Below are 18,491 nucleotides of genomic sequence, written 5' to 3'. Positions count from 1 at the left end.
GAAAAAGGCAATCGGATATAGCAGACAAACTGCTGTGTTTGAGAACATATGAGTAGAACTTGTTGAATGACTTGGGTAAACTTGTTTGATGATGTTTCTCTCCTTATCTTAAGAAATAGAGTCAAACTTAAGTATGGTATGTAAATTGAACAAAAATGTGTATAAAAGATGTTTGGTACATTGTAGGATTCTGAAATTTTTATTTATTTATTTTTCTTAATCTACATTAAACTTTAACTTGAAATTGTACCAAGAGAATTAAACCTATATGTTACTTTGTAATCATATATTGATATGTCTATGTGTAGTATGATATTTTTATCTGGAGATCTCTTAAGTGTTCAAACATTGAGGTAAAAATAGAGAGCTAGATCAAGGTCTGCTGATGGTAACACATATAACATGTGAACCGTTAAGAGCAATTCTGTTGTCATCCTAGTGTTCATTTTCTTCTCTAAAACAAGGACCATTATGCTAAAAAGTATTAAAAATTACTTCTGTATATGCAGCTTTTTACTTGGGGCCAAACACTCCATGGCTAGGATCACCAGAATTAATTTGGATTACATACCTTGCCAGTTCACAGCTTTTCCAGTAAAATCAATTCATTGAGGTAAAAATTATATATACATATGGACCAATTTTAAGTACACATTTTTATTTTCTACTTCATTTATTTATCGGAGAAGGCAATGGCAACCCACGCTAGTACTCTTGCCTGGAAAATCCCATGAACGGAGGAGCCTCCCATGGATGCAGGAGCCTGGTAGGCTGCAGTCTATGGGGTCGTGAAGAGTCGGACACGACTGAGCGACTTCACTTTCACTTTTGACTTTCATGCATTGGAGAAGGAAATGGCAACCCACTCCAGTGTTCTTGCCTGGAGAATCCCAGGGACGGGGGAGCCTGGTGGGCTGCCGTCTTTGGGGTCACACAGAGTCGGACACGAATGAAGCGACTTAGCAGCAGCAGCAGCAGCATTTATTTATGCTGTACCTTTTTATTTCCCTTCTCTACTCACTTTGGATTCAGTTGTTCTTTTTCTATAGTTTTTTTAAATGATGGTTTAAGGTATAACTTTTAGATGTTTCTTATTTTCTGATATATACTTTTAACACTCCAAGGTTTCTTCTACACTCTGCTTTAGCTGCAATCCACAAATTTTTATATAAAGTATTTTTATTGCCATTTGATGAAAAGATGTTCTAATGTCTCCTTGCAATTTCATTTTTGATTGAAAAATAATTTAGAAGTTTGTTTCATTTATTTTCTAAATATTTGGTAATTTCTCTGATTTCTCACTTACTGTTGTTAAATTTATTTGTTGTGACATATTTCATATAATTTTATGAAGATTCATATAATCCTTTTTTTACCTCAAACACAAATCTTATTCTATTTCAGGGGTTTAAAAATATTTTACAATGTTGTTGGTTCAACAGAAGGATACAAGACTTTTATTTTCATGTAGTACAAGAATTGTACTTGAAGTACAAGTACTTCAATCATGTCTTAGCATGTTAGTCATTTTATTCTTATCAAAACTTGTTTCATTGCCCCATCTGTAGTCTTTCTTGGTGAACATTTCCTTTTATACTAACACTTGGAAAAAAATATGCATTTTTCTATTTGTTGGTGTGTTCTATAAATATCATTTAGGTCAAATTAGTTCATAATTTTGTTCAGTTCTCCTATATTTTTATTAATTTTTATCTACTAAATTTATGCAATTCCATCTTTTTATCAGAAAGAAATGTTGACATCACCAACTACAATCATGCATTTATATATTTCTCTTTTTAGTTCTGTCAAACTGTGTTTTTAGTAAGATGAACTTTGTTATTAGATGTACAAATACTTGGAATTTTTATGTCTTTGATGGATTTCTCCTTTTATCCTTATCACATGTCTCTTGTTTCCCCTAATGATATTCTTCATTTGAAGTCTGCTTTGTTGTTGGGATAGCCACTCAGTTGTAGCATCTCTTGGCTGTTATTAGCAACAGGTTGGGACTGTCAAATAGAAGAGCTAGCTTAAATGCTTAACTAAAAAATTGATATCTAATTTGACTGGCATTTGAGAATTATCAGTAATTTAATGGAGAAGGCAATGGCACCCCACTCCAGTACTTTTGCCTGGAAAATCCCATGGACGGAGGAGCCTGGTAGGCTGCAGTCCATGGGGTCACTAGAGTCAGACACGACTGAGCGACTTCACTTTCACTTTTCACTTTCATGCATTGGAGAAGGAAATGGCAACCCACTCCAGTATTCTTGCCTGGAGAATCCCAGGGACGGGGAAGCCTGGTGGGCTGCCATCTATGGGGTTGTACAGAGTCGGACACGAATGAAACGGCTTAGCAGCAGCAGCAGCAGCAGTAATTTAATGCTGTTACAGTATTTTATATTAAATATATGCATCAAATTAACACACAAGGAGAACTGTAATAAATTCAATATTTATCTTTGCTTGGTTGGTGAAAACTTATGAGTGTGACAGATATATGAACGTCATAAAGAAGGCTGAGCGCCAAAGAATTGATGCTTTCAAACTGTGGTGGATGGAGAAAACTCTTGAGAGTTCCTTGAACTACAAGGATATCAAACCAGTGCTGAAGCTGAAGCTCCAATACTTTGGCCACCTGATGCAAAGAGCTGGATCACTGGAAAAGACCCTGATGCTGGGAAAGATTGAGGGCAGGAGGAGAAGGGGCAACAGAGGATGAAATGGTTGGATGTCACCACCAAAGGACAGGGAAGCCTAGTGTGTTGCAGTTCATGGAGTTTCAAGAGTTGGACGCAACTTAGTAATTGAACAAGAACAACTTTTTTAGTGTTATTTTTATGATGAAACAGTCATATTACAAAAAGTTGTCCATAATTTATGTGTATGGTCTAAAAATTATTAAAAAGCAAGCACATATTTACTAAATTCTGGCTTAAAAAATAGGACAATCACAATATCTTAAATTCTCTTCCCTAAGGTAACTGCAAGTCTAAATTTTACACTTATTTATCCTTTGCAATATTAACATTTATGTATGCACTTTTAATATATTGTTTATTCACATTATTTATTATACATTTTGAAATTTATGTGTCTAGAACCATTTTATCACTGTATCTAGTGTCTATTGATCTATATATACTAATCTTTTGTGATTTACTCTTTTTATGCTGTTTGTGAAGTATGTCCAGATTGTTATGTATAGCTTTAATTCATTAATTTTCAGTTTCACATAGATTATTATTTTTTGCCTAATTTTGCTAAAGATTTTTAATTAAATTTCTGATGCTTCATTCATTTCATATTTGTGTTATTTAAAATTTTACATATTATAAACTGCTGATATGTCCATCCTGAGATGAAAGTATTTCTCAAGAGTATAGAGCTGGAAATGTCATTTTGGTTTATAGAATTTTTCAAGTATTCAATATTACTACAAAACACTATGAAAGTTGCTGCAATTTATACTACCATTAGCAAAGTTGAGTGTTTCAATTGTTGAACTTTTCCACCAGTTATTAACATTGGCAGGTTTTTTCCATTTCTGAAGATTAGAGTGAGGGTATGAAGTATATAAATTTTGATCTAATCATGATTTTAAATTGTATTTTCATAGTAGCTTGTTGGTTTTATTCTTTATTTGACTCTTTTTGTTAATGCTTTTATGCACTCAAGATAATATTTTCCTTCAGATATGTTGCAAATATATAATCTTCACCTAGCTTTAAGCTTCTTTATGGTATGCTAACAAATTTAATTTCTTAATTTATCATCATTTTTCCTTATGTTATATATTTGTATTTCTTTTGAAGAAATCTTTTCTTATCTCAAGGTCCTAGAGAAATCTTTTATATTTATATTTTAAAAATTGTAATTCATCTTTATATATTTAACCCAGTGGTTCTCAACTGGGGGTCATTTTGCCTCCCAGGAGACATTTGCAAGTGTCTGGGTTAATTTGATTATAATAATAAAGTGAGGAGTTCTACTGCCATCTATTGGATGGAGGCCAGGGATATTGCTAAACATTAAAAAATGCACAAAGCAGCTCCCCAATACAGAGAGATATTTGACCAAAATGTCAACAGTGCTGAAATTAATAAACCTTGCTTTCATCTACTGGAAATTATTTTTTAATAGCATATTGAAGGAATCTTTTGATTTTGAGACAATTTGTAGAAATATTTTTCTATTTATTTTTCTGTCCTTTAATATGTTATCAGTGAAATTTCTCATTAGCTATATACAAGTCTTAACTATAAATAATATTTTTGCTTTTGTTCCTGGGTACTTTATGATTCTGTTAGAATCATCTCTTTCTGAAATTATAATATCTGACTGTATGTTGATATGCAGAAATGCAGTTGATCTTATATCTGGCAACTACCTAGTAAATTGACCTGAAATCTTGCAACATTGCTAAATACTAATTTTTTTTTTAAATACTAATTTTTAATAATTTTTCTTTAGATTATTTACAGGATTTTATGACATTAATCATATTAATTATAAATAATGAGAATTTTATTTCTTATATTTGCAGTTTTCTTTTATTTATTTATGATTTTTAAAATATATGTTTACTTAATGTAGCTGACTAGAACATCTTGCAAAAGCTGAATAGGATTAACGAGAGCAGTATTCTTCTCCTAACTGTAATTTTAAAGGGCTTGTTTTGTAGCTAGACTTTATCTGTTTGAAAAAAGTGTTTTAGGCTGTTAGTTTGATAGAGTTTTTACCTTTGGTGGATATTAGATTGTATTAAATGACTTTTTATTTCATCTGTGATATGAAATATATGCTGCACAAATGTACAGAGGTATTCCCATGATTAAGTAAGGTGATCAATGTTAAGTGGTTAGGATAATGCCTAGTAATTAATATTAGTTATACAAACATAGTAATTGCAATGGTGGTATGATAATTGCTCTTAAGATCACCCATTAATTTGATTTTTTTAATATTTAGCCTTTGATCATTTGTACAGAATGTTTTCATGAATAAATATCTCAATCAGAGGAAACAGCCCACCTTTATCAATTTCAAACCTCTTTTTTTATTTTGAAGGAAAAAGACTTATAAACATGCTGTTATTAAAAATTGTATTAAATAATTTTATTGCAAATAATAAAGAATTGCTTGCCATGATTTCCCTAAGCCATCTTCACTTCACACCTACAGCCTTAATTGGCAAACTGCACTTGGGTTCCACCAAACTATCTCAGCAGTCATCTCTTCTGTGAACTTAATGTAACTCTGCTTCAGGCAAAGCTGATGCTCTGTTCTCTGTGTTCCTTAGATTACCTGATTAATCAAGTGAGACCAACAGGAAAATAGATCTTGCCAATAGCAAAACTGCTAATGAGTAAAAGGATATCAGTAAGCATTTAGTCACAAATGAAGCATTCCTTCCTTTTAATAGTGTAAAGTAGTTATACACAGCCCTCTAGGATATCCCTTCTGTTCTGCATTAGGCACATTTTGTTTTTTTGAATAGCATACAAGTTGACAATTTGTCTAATATATGTGGAAATCCCTGATGGCTCAGACGGTAAAGAATCTGCCTACAATGCAGGAGACCCCAGTTCGAATCCTAGGTTGGGAAGATCCCATGCCAAAGGGAATGACTGCCCACTCCAGTATTCTTGCCTGGAGAATTTTATGGCAGAGGAGCTTGGTGGCTATAGTCCATGGGGTCACAAAGAGTAGGACACAACTGAGTAACACTTTCACTTTTTTCATGTGGAAATACTACTCTGCTCTTACAGTGTTTTTACTGTTAATTACATAGCAGATGGTGACTACAGCCATGATATTAAAAGATGTTTGCTCCTTGGAAGAAAAGTTAAGACCAACTTATGCTATGCTATGCTAAGTCACTTCAGTCGTGTCCGACTCTGTGCGATCCCATAGATGGCAGCCCACCAGGCCCCGCCGTCCCTGGGATTCTCCAGGCAAGAACACTGGAGTGGGTTGCCATTTCCTCCTCCAATGCATGAAAGTGAAAAGTGAAAGTGAAGTCGCTCAGTCGTGTCCGACTCTTAGCGACCCCATGGACTGCAGCCTACCAGGCTCCTCCATCCATGGGATTTTCCAGGCAAGAGTACTGGAGTGGGGTGCCATTAGACAGGATATTAAAAAGCAGAGACACTAATTTTCCCAAAAAGGTCTGTCTAGTCAAGGCTTTGGTTTTTCCAGTAGTCATGTATGGATGTGAGAGCTGGACTATAAATAAAACTGAGCACCAAAGAATTGATGCTTTTGAACTCTGGTGTTGGAGAAGACTCTTGAGAGTCCCTTGGACAGCAAGGAGATCCAACCAGTCCATCCTAAAGGAAACCAGTCATGAATATTCATTGGAAGGACTGATGCTGAAGCTGAAGCTCCAATACTTTGGCCACCTGATGCAAAGAACTGATTCATTGGAAAAGACCCTGATGCTAGGAAAGATTGAAGGCAGAAGGGGGTGACAGAGGATGAGGTGGTTGGATGGCATCACCGGCTCAATGGGCATGAGTTTGAGTAAGCTCTCAGAGTTGGTGATGGACAGGGAAGCCTAGCACAAAGAATCAGGCACGACTGAGCAACTGAACTGAACTGAACTGAACATAGAAAATTCTTTACATGACTAACTTCTTTACTCAGCCTGCTCCACCCCATAAGTTTATACTTTAGACTAACTTGTGGTCCTGCTCAAACACCTGTATGTATAGGGACTTTCTGTTATCTACACTATTAGCATGTTTACAACTCTTTTTTGGCGAAGATGTGTGGGTTCATGGCATTTATTTATTCATGTAGGCCTCATTTGGGCTTGTGAGTTATAAACCAACCTACCATGAATACGCTCTTATTCACTGGTTGAAACATAGGTTAGTGGTTGGGAGTACTGGTTTTGACAGACAGTCTTGCATGAGAAACAGATAATGATGACTTCTTAGCACTGAAAAAGGAACACCTCCTGACCTTCAGTTTCCTCACTAATAAAATAGAGAAAACATTAGTCTACCATAGGCTTATTTTGATAATCAAATATGAAGTAAATATCCAATTTATACCTGCATATTAATATAACACCTGGTCACACTCAACTGTGGTTATTTATTTTTATGACTTTCTACCTTTTTTTTAAACTTTATAGTGAGTTTTACAAAGAGAGGCGCAACATCTTTTTATCTTCTTAACCAGTGGTACAGTGCCCATTACAAAATAAGGTAATTTATTGTCTAAATGGAAAGAGAGTTGTTTTGTCTGAAGCTTTCGACTTTCAACTCAAGAAACTTCTGTTATTGTGAAACTGAAAATTTTCTCTGCAGTTATTTTAAATACCTTCTGTTCTGCTACAAAGGTTTAAAATATTACATGATGATAACTGTGGTTTATTTTTCAGTATGTATTTCCAAAGTTTTTTTTTTTAAGATAGATTCCTTAGTTTGAAAATATGCCCATGAATTTTTATCTTCCATAAATGAAAACTCATAATTAATAATCATGTTTTAATGATGAGTTATAACATTATAAATAATCAAATGACAGTAAATAAATCTATTCTAATCTCCATCAGATATTATTTACTCAGTTCAGTTCAGTGCTGTCACTCAGACGTGTCTGACTCTGCAAGCCCACAGACTACAGCATGCCAGGCTTCCCTGTTCATCACCCACTCCCGGAGCTTGCTCAAACTCATGTCCATCACGTCAGTGATGCCATCCAACCATCTCATCCTTTGTTGTCCCCTTCCTTCTCCTTCTGCCTTCAGTCTTTCCTAGCATCAGGGTCTTTTCCAATGAGTCAGTTCTTCTCATCAGGTGGCCAAAGTATTGGAGTTTCAGCTTCAACATCAGTCCTTCCAATGAATATCAGGACTGATTTCCTTTAGGTTGGACTGGTTGGATCTCCCTGCAGTCCAAGGGACCCTCGAGAGTCTTCTCCAACACCACAGTTCAAAAGCATCAATTCTTCAGAGCTCAGCTTTATTTATAATCCAACTCTCACATCCATGCATCACTACTAGAAAAATCATAGCCTTGACTAGATGGACCTTTGTTGGAAAAGTAATGTCTCTGCTTTCTAATATGCTGTCTAGGTTGGTCATAGCTTTTCTTCCAAGGAGCAAGCGTCTTTTAATTTCATGGCTGCAGTCACCATCTGCAGTGATTTTGGAGCCCCCCTCCCCCCAAAAAATAAAGTCTGTCACTGTTTCCCAGTTTATTTGCCATGAAGTGATGGGACCAGATGCCATGATCTTAGTTTTCTGGTTTTTTTCTGGTTTTCTGGTTTTCATGATCTTAGTTGAGGTTTAAACCAACTTTTTCACTCTCCTCTTTCTTTTTCATCAAGAGGCTCTTTAGTTCTTCTCTTACTGCCATAAGGGCAGTGTCATCTGCATACCTGAGGTCATTGATAGTTCTCCCAGCAATCTCGATTCTAGCTTGTGCTTCATCCAGCCCAGCATTTCCCATGATGTACTCTACATATAGGTTAAATAAGCAGGGTGACAATATACAGCCTTGACGTACTCCTTTCCCAATTTGTAACCAGTCTCTTGTTCCATGTCAAGTTCTAACTGTTGCTACTTGACCAGCATACAGATTTCTCTGGAGGTAGGTAAGGTGGTCTGATATTCCCATCTCTTTAAGAATTTTCCACAGTTTGTGGATCCACACAAAGGTTTGGCATAGTCAATAAAGCAGAAGTAGATGTTTTTCTGGAACATTCTTGATTTTTCTATTTTATATATATATATATATAAGTATATATAATATAATACATATAAAAATAAATATGTATATTTATATATAATATGTATGAATATGAATATTATATATATTTACTAAAGTGCAACAATTCTTTATTATATATTTAAAATTTCCTGATTTTTAGTTGGCATTTTTCTTGGTTCATTATTATATTTCTCAGGAATATATGACATTGAAACGTCAAAGTCTTGGGTAAAGAAAGACTATGTAGTAACTTTGTATTATCCAGTATTTATCTGGTTCATTCTGTATCTTCCTATTTAAAAGTAATTTTAAAAAAATCATAATTTCTTTCAAATAAATGCATTGAAAATCTGTTTTTTTATAGGCAGAGGATTAAAAAAATATTAAGATTGGGCGACAAGATGACAGAGGAATAGGTGGATATGGAGTACTTCTCTCTCCATGGATACATCAGGATTACACCTTCAGACACAGAAGGGCATGCAGAACACCAGTTGAGAGCAGACAGGAGTACCTGACCAGCAAAAAGAATATATAAACCCATGAAAAACTCAGTAGGACAAAGGATCTAAGGGGAAAAACAGGAATGTTAGGAGGACTGGACTTGCCTTGGGTGGGTAGGGGAACTGAACCAGGGCCCGATTCCCACATCGGGGCAACTGTCTTTGTCAGAGGAGAAACATTTAAGGCTGGCAGTGGAACAGCTGATCTGTGGCAGCCTAAACAGAATGAAAATCAGATAGTCCTTGCTGTAGCCATACATGCCCCAGACAGGGTCGTGGGTTCCCTGGAAGGTGCAGTGGCTGGGAGCTGGAATTTAGGGATTGTGGAGCATCTCAATAGATGCAGAAAAAGCCTTTGACAAAATTCAGCACCAATGTATGATTAAAACTCTTCAAAAAATGGGCATAGAAAGAACCTACCTCAACATAGTAAATGCTATATATGATAAAACTACAGCAAACATTATTCTCAATGGTGAAAAACTGAAAACATTATCCCTAAGATCAGGAACAAGACAAAGGTATCCACTTTCCCCACTATTATTCAACATAGTTCTAGAAGTTCTAGCTAAAACAATCAGAGAAGAAAAAGAAATAAAGGAATCCAGATCAGAAAAAAAGAAGTAAAGCTCTCACTGTTTGAAGATGACATGATAGTGTACATAGAAAACCCTAAAGATAGTATCAGAAAATTACTAGAGCTAATCGGTGAATTTAGCAAGATTGTAGGATATAAAATCAATACACAAAAATCATTTGCATTTCTATATACTGACAATGAAAAATCAGAAAGGGAAATTAAGGAATCAATCCCATTTACAATTGCAACACAAAGAATTAAATATCTAGGAATAAACTTACCTAAGGGAACAAAAGAACTGTACACAGAAAATTATAAGACACTGATGAAAGAAATCAAAGATGACATAAACAGATGGAGAGATATTCCATGTTTCTGGGTATGAAGAATCAATATTATGAAAATGACTATACTACCAAATGCAATCTACAGATTCAATGTGACCCCTACCAAATTACCAATGGCATTTTTCACAGAACTAGAACAAAAAATTTCACAATTCATATGGAAACACAAAAGACACCGAATAGCCAAAGCAGTCTTGAGAAAGAAGAATGGAGCTGGAGGAATCAACCTTCCTGACTTGAGATTATCCTACAAAGCTACTGTCATCAAGACAGTATGATAGTGGCACAAAAACAGAAACACAGACCAATGGAACAAGATAGAAAGCCCAGAAATAAACCCAAGCACTTATGGGTACCTTATTTTTGGCAAAGGAGGCAAGACTATACAATGGGGCAAAGACAGCCTCTTCAATAAATGGTGCTGGGAAAACTGGACAGCTACATGTAGAAGAATGAAATTAGAACACTTCCTAGCACCATACACAAAGATAAACTCAAAATGGATTAAAGACCCAAATGTAAGACCAGAAACTATAAAACTCTTAGAGGAAAACATAGGCAGAACACTGGATGGGATAAATCAAAGCAAGATCCTCTATGACCCAACTCCTAGAGTAATGAAAATATAAACAAAAGTAAACAAGTGGGACCTAATTAAACTTAAAAGCTTTTACACAACAAAGGAAACTATGAGTAGAGTGAAAAGACAACCCTCAGAATGGTAGAAAATGATAGCAAATGAAACAACTGACAAGGATTAATTTCCAAAATATACAAGCAGCTCATACAACTCAATGCCAGAAAAACAAACAACCCAATGAAAGAGTGGGAAAAAGACCTAAACAGACATTCCTCCAAAGAAGACATATAGATGGCTAACAAACACATGAAAAGATGCTCAACTTGCTCATTTTCAGGGAAATGCAAATCAAAACCACAATAATGTATCACCTCACACCAGTCAGAATGGCCATCATCAAAAAGTCTACAATCACTAAATGCTGGAGAGGGTGTGGAGAAACAGGAACACTCTTGCATTGTTGGTGATATAGCCATTATGGAGAATGGTATGGAGATTCCTTAAAATACTAGGAATAAAACCACCATATGACCCAGCAATCCCACTCCTAGGCATATACCCTAAGGAAACCAAAATTGAAAAAGACACATGTATCGCATTGTTCATTGCAACACTTTTTACAATAGCTAGAACACGGAAGCAACCTAGATATCCACTGACAGGTGAATGGATAAAGAAGTTTTGGTATATATACACAATTGGAATATTACTAAGCCATAAAAATGAATGCATTGAATCAGTACTAATGAGGTGGATGAACCTAAAACCTATTACACAGAGTGAATTGAGTCAGAAAGAGAAAGATAAATATTGTAGTCTAACACACATATGGAATCTAGAAAAATGGTACTGAAGAATTAATTTATAGGGCAGCAGTGGAGAAACAAACATAGAAAATAGACTTATGGACATGGAGAGAAGGGAGGAGAGGGTGAGATGTATGGAAAGAGTAATATGGAAACTTACATTACCATCTGTAAAATAGACAGCCAATGGGAATTTGCTGTATGGCTCAGGAAACTCAAACAGGGGCTCTGTATCAACCTAGAGAGGTGGGGTGGGGAGGGAGATGGTAGGGAGTTTCAAAAGGGAGGGGATATATGTATACCTATGGCTGATTCATGTTTAGGTTTGACAGAAGACAAACCTATGGCTGATTCATGTTTAGGTTTGACAGAAGACAACAAAATTCTGTAAAGGAATTATCCCTTAATAAAAAAATAAAAACAACAAAAAATTAAGATTTTATTGGAGGTTCACAGCTACTTCCACCCTACCATGGTGATTACTCTCAACAATATTACCAATGGTCAACTTAGGAACACATTGAATGTTTTTTCAGTACATATTAGGCATGTGCTTATTTTGTTAATTAAATTTAAAGAAATAACTCCTTCATATTGCTTGGCACTTAAGTCACCCTTTTATTGTAGATTTCTTTCTGTTCATCTAATTGCTCATTTTCAGTGCTCTGGGATCTTTTTATTCCTTTTATGCTTTAAAGATTTGAGATTCCTGAAGTTCTCTTTTGATCTTACCCTCTTTCTGACATTCTTGTTTTTCACTCTTATCCATATCCATGGCTTCAGTGACCACATATATGTTGATAATTCAAGAACATTTATTTATAGAGACTGTACCAGCCTCTGTCTGAGCTCACACGCATGCACACACACACACACACACACACACCTCTGCTGGTATTAATATTACCTAGTGTATTTTTCCATTGAAGAGTCACAATCATTTAAACTTAACAGATATGATGTCAATCTCATTATCTGTTCTACCAAAAATGTCATTTCATTTCAATTTACTATTCTGATGGAAACTAGGGCAATTTACCTCAATACTCAGACCATAACCTTCCCCCTTTTCCTACAATCTAGCTCCATAAAATTATCAAATCCTGTTTATTCTATTTCTACTTTCTGTGTGCTTATCTATCACTGTTTGTACTATTTTCATGTTGGCTCTTGTCATTAACTGTGAAGTATGTCAGCATTTCTGACCTTCCTGACTCCAGCCTCATCTCTCTTTTCTACAATGCTGCCAGGTCAGTATTTCTAAAGTATATATGTGTTTATGCTGCTATGTTTGCTGCTGCTGCTGCTGCTAAGTCACTTCAGTCATGTCTGACTCTGTGCGACCCCATAGATGGCAGCCCACCAGGCTTCTCTGTCCATGGGATTCTCCAGGCAAGAGTACTGGAGTGGGATGCCATTGCCTTCTCCGCTGCTATGTTTATATATATATATATTTCAATGTCTCTTTTTCTCTTTTAGGATAAAAGCTAGTATCATTAATCATCTAATTATCCCTAGTTGATTGGTGCTAGATCATTAAGAAATTTCCCCTTTTTGACAGTACATATCCTGACTGCCTACCTAGTGAAGACCCTCAAGGTGGTTTAGAATAATTTCTCACTAGGAATCCACACACTCTTTAAATTCATGATGCCATTTAAAGTAGAATTTTAAACAATGAAAACTGAAATGAATTAATTTTAAAAAATCGAAATTTTCATACTCTAAAAATAGCATGGAATAATGATACAGATCCGAAGAACTTGAAAACCAGGTTTCCCTCTTACTATCTGAATTATTTTGAGCAAGCCATTGAAACCCTTCACAATTCAGCTTTCATTTCTATAGGGTGGGTATAACACAGCAAGCAAAATAATTCATGAAAGGAATTTGCTAAGAGTCAATTTTTGAAAATACAATTTTCTGAAGAGTCAGATAAATTTAGGAAAAGTCAATTTGCAAAAACATAATTTATAAATACACAATAGAAGAAGTATAATAGGATTGTTTACCTTGTTGTTTAATTGCTAAGTTGTGTCCAGCTGTTTTGTGACCTCATGGACTGTAGCCTGCCTGGCTCTTCTGTCCATGAGATTTTTGTTTATCTACTTCTTATTAATTTCAAATGATTGAAGGCCATTTTATAGTTTTCAAATTTGAAGAATTTACTATCAATCTTAATTTTTATCAGAAATAAAACATACATTACAATTAAATTTGAATTTTAAAGTATCCAGGCTAAATCAGATATTATAATATCATGCCTCTAAGACAGAGCAGTTTGGATCTGACCACTAGAAGCAGTTTTCAGGTAAAACAGAAACTGCTGAATATAGAAAACTGCTGAATATAGAAAAAGAATAATAATATGAATGTAGTGATCTTTATGTTTCATACTTAAACTTTGATAATTTAATTACAAGGAAAAAATAAAGAATTCAAAGATAAATTCATAAAAATGACAAATAAAAAAGTTAGGCAAGAGTAAATGATATAGAGAATTTAAAGTCACTATTAAGAATTCCTTTAAGAAATAATAATTATTTTCAATTGATGAAATGTGATATTATAAATAATATCCTTAAATTTAATATTTCAGTATTCAAAATACATCAATTACAATCATTTCACATTCTTGGTAATGCTATTCAATCTCCTGTTAATTCTATTGAAACCATTTCAGTCAATTGATAAATGTTTTCATTTGAAAAATTTGGAAAATTGAGAATTTGAAATTGATCATTAGATAATTGGATCTTCAGCAATTTGATCACTTGTTGAATTGAATATTGGAGGCTTTTATATTAGCAATATGTGATAATTTAAAACCATAAAAATAATTTCTATTTAATGGTGTCATGGTAAGGAAAAATGTGATTATGCAGGTAAAATTTTGGCACATTGTAAGTAGCTAACTTAGTAACCATTAATACAGATTTATTATAATTACTTCATTGCCAGTTCTTACAATTGTTATTGGTGGCAGCAGAACATAATTTTGATGATATTCTTTCTGCTTAACTCTGTAACTTAATTTGTCACCACTTGTTAAATTCTCCAAATGCCATGGAAGAAAGTTATACTCAAACAGATCTTCTTGACAGAGAAGAGAGCAGTTTAATGAATGTCATCATGCAAACGCAAAGCAAATAAAACACTCTTGTCTTGCAGAAGTGTTATATTAAGACCTGTTCTGATGTTCAGTGAAAACTTTCTGTTGTCATACCCCAGGGGACAAGAACAGAACACTTTAGAAACCAAGGGATTTACTGTGAAAGAAATCATAAAAAGCCAAACACTCAAGGCCTCACGGTAGAAAGTTAAAAGTGGCCCTGGATAAGGCTAATTGCAATAAAAGGGGAAAAATAAACATCAGTGATCCCAGCAGCAACAGCAAGGTATGAATCGGTGTACCGGCCTCAACACGAAAATAAAGACTGCCTTGAAATTGCTGGCAGGATAATCTTATATTAAAGCTGGAAATCCAGCAACTCTGACAGAGTGACATGACTTAGAAACAAGGCTCAAACATGTCGAGTAAGCAAACTAACACATACCTTGATATTATTTGGTCTATTTATTACATATTATGATCAGAGAATTAAAAAAAAGGTATTTTCACTTTACCTGAGATATCCAAATCATGACAACCAAACAGATGGAATGTTGAGTCATTTTCTGTATGTTCACTAAAGGAAACAGCTCTATTACTGATTTTTATAAAACTGTGGCAGTCATTGCCTGATATAATTTTACAAAATGACTACTTATCCACTGTGAAGAGACTATCTGTAACCTTAGTAAACTCATTTATTTAAGGTACATTTTTTAAAAAAATCGTGATTAAAAAGATTCTTCTAAAATCTGTACTTGCAAAAACATTTGAAAGCTTTTTTCTCCTTATTCATTTATTTCAGAAATAACGCTTTCACTGAGCTGCCGCAGTAGATCTAGTCATCGGCCCTGATGATACTGTGCTGCTGCTGAGAACAACACTCCTGGACCTCTTGAACCCAGATGCACAGGATTCTTTAGCTCCCAAGGTGGATTTCACCATTCTACTAGATAGCTTCCACTCTATTCCTAATTCAGTTCCATTTTCTGAATCAGGTGTTGTGTGTCTCACTAACTCTTTTTCTGGATTAGCATAAATTCTTTCCCAAAACTGTTTCTGGTTCCAAATCTGGTTTGGCTTATATTTGTGTGCCATTTTTATTTCTACTTGTGGTTTCAGTGGTTTCGACTACATGGTCCAACCAACTTTACCTTTTTAATGTTTGAGTTTTTTGTTTCTTGATTTTTCTGTTTGTTTTGACAATTTTGATTTCTTCTGGCCTCTGAGACACCTGCTTCTCTTTTATCATTTTCCCAAAATGATGGTTTAGTGATGCTGAAAGTAAAGTTTCTGTCACTATCTACAGTGCTGCCTTTTTGGCTGCCAATTGTCAATAAAATCCTGTGTTATTCATTTTTTTGTGTGCCACTGTGAGCTCAAATAAGTTAGAACAAGAAAAAAGAGGAAAAGCAAATTTATGTTCACTAGAATAAAAAGCAGCCAATAGATCAGTAAATACCAGGATAACTATGCTTTTGAGGTTGTCTGTGTCATTCTGACCTTCTGTTCTGGAACTAATGGAACCAAATAATCAATTTTACAAAGACACAACAATCTGTCCATATTTATTTGACCCATGGCTGAAACTGTAACACTGAGGCTACCAATGCATATGTGTATTTGCTTAAATGAGAAAAAAATATACAAATTTTGTTTTTCTCAAAAAATAATTTGTTTCTCACAATGACCTGTTTTTAACTCATTCTGTGTCTGTAGCTTGCTTATTCCTTTTCTCTCTCTCTCTCTTTTTTTTTCAACCTCTTTTCATGTTTGGGAGACTTATATTTATTAATCTGTCAAAACTTTTAACAAACTGTCTACATTAAGATGTGTCTAATCCAAAGACATATCTATTATTACTTAAAAAGATGCACTTATAAAAATTGAAGCTTAGAAAATACTTAGCTTTGATTCTTACTAAGAACTTTGCTGGCTAAGATAATAATTCTATCAAGCAGCCTGAGGGGTTCTGAAATGAGGATATAAATGATACAGGATTGATTGATTCTGGCCTGCGGAGAGCTTCATCTCCTCTTGAGACATCAAAAGGGTTCATAGTGCACAGCATTTCCTCCCTCTCTTCTTAAAAGAAAATAGAAAATCCCTACAGAAATACATAAATAAGCCAAGTCAATATGTGAGAAAATGCCATATGCACTGAAAACAGGATGTTAATAAACTTAAAATTTGAACTTTAATCTTCACCTACAACTTTGACAGTTATTGAAGAGAATAATGTATAAATGGAGAAACTCAGTTGTAGTCTCTGGATTTCCACAGCTTGCTTTCCATTTTAAGATTATTCTCACGTATGAATAGATTTTCTGGATGGATTACTATAACTTTGCCTTTTTTTTTTGTTTGTTTGTTTGCCTACTGCCACTTAGCAAACCACTTCATAACTCTGTGGCTGAAAACATCAATTTATTATTATATCTATTGGATCTGTGTCCAATAGACTTGGTGGGTGGTTCTGGTTTGAGGCACTGAACTCAGTGGATGGATCTGCAGAGAATTGAAGGCTCCAGCAGACTGTTGGCTCCCAGAGCTGGTAGCTGATGCTACCCTTCATGTGGAAGTTCAGCTGGGTTGTCGGTAGGAGCAATCACACTTGGCTTATCCACGTGGCTTGGGTTCTTAATGATTTGGCAGTTGAATTCTGCAAGGGAATGTCCCAAGAACAAAAGTTCCAAGACACCAAGACTTCTTATGACCCAGACTTGGGAGTTATACTGTCTCTCCCACCACATTCTGCTGGTTAAAGCAATTCACAGGCTAAGAAGAGATTCAGAAAGAGATGAAATAGACTCTGTCTTCCAATAGGAGCGTTGCATTCAACTGTGGTCTTATTTAATCAACCACTCTGCTGAAATTATTTCTGGAACAGACACTTAAATCCCCTCAAGGCCCTTAAACTCTCTGTATATTATAGCATCAGGGTCAGGCATGAGCTACTAGAGGAGCTCATCATTTCAAATCCTGATGCAGGTGTAAGGTAGAAGTGAGGTTCCCTGTGCCAGATTATTTATTCTTCATCGTGAATGATCCTTTCCTTATATAAAAAAAGTCTTGTTTCTGTAGTTGAGTAGCTTTCCAGTATGCTTCCTGTTTATAGAAGATTGAGGCACTAGAAGCTTATTTTTCATTTTGAACTGCCTCCAGCCTTTTTAGTTTAAGTTGACAGATAACATTTCTACTAATACAAGACTCTTAAAACGGTTTTGAGTTTCCCAGGGATCTTACTGGGATTCATTCTCCTGGTTAAAAGCCACTGCCCTAAATCTCAGACATATTTCTCTCTGTCTTGGGAATGAGGGTACTATGGAAAAATATCCTTATGCGGTTTAGAAAAACTTTGTCTACCCTCAAAGTCAAGAAGACTCACAGTTAATATTGATATCTTTAGAAGACCTTTCATCTGGATGAGAGGGTGTGCTGCTGCTGCTGCTAAGTCGCTTCAGTCATGTGCTACTCTGTGCGACCCCATAGACGGCAGCCCACCAGGCTCCCCTGTTCTTGGGATTCTCCAGGCAAGAGTACTGGAGTGGGTTGCCATTTCCCTCGCCAATGCATGAAAGTGTAAAGTGAAAGTGAAGTCGCTCAGTCGTGTCCGACTCTTTGAGAGCCCATAGACTGTAGCCTACCAGGCTCCTCCACCCATGGTCTGCTACCGCTGCTGCTAAGTCGCTTCAGTCGTGTCCGTGCGACCCCATAGACTGCAGCCCACCAGGCCTCTCCATCCATGGGATTTTCTAGGCGAGAGTACTGGAGTGGGTTGCCATTTCCTTCTCCAGTGCATGAAAAGAAAAGTGAAAGTGAAGTTCAGTCGTG

This window comes from Bubalus kerabau, chromosome 9 (assembly GCF_029407905.1).
Source record: "Bubalus kerabau isolate K-KA32 ecotype Philippines breed swamp buffalo chromosome 9, PCC_UOA_SB_1v2, whole genome shotgun sequence".
NCBI lineage: Eukaryota > Metazoa > Chordata > Mammalia > Artiodactyla > Bovidae > Bubalus > Bubalus kerabau.
This window is presented reverse-complemented; position numbering follows the sequence as displayed.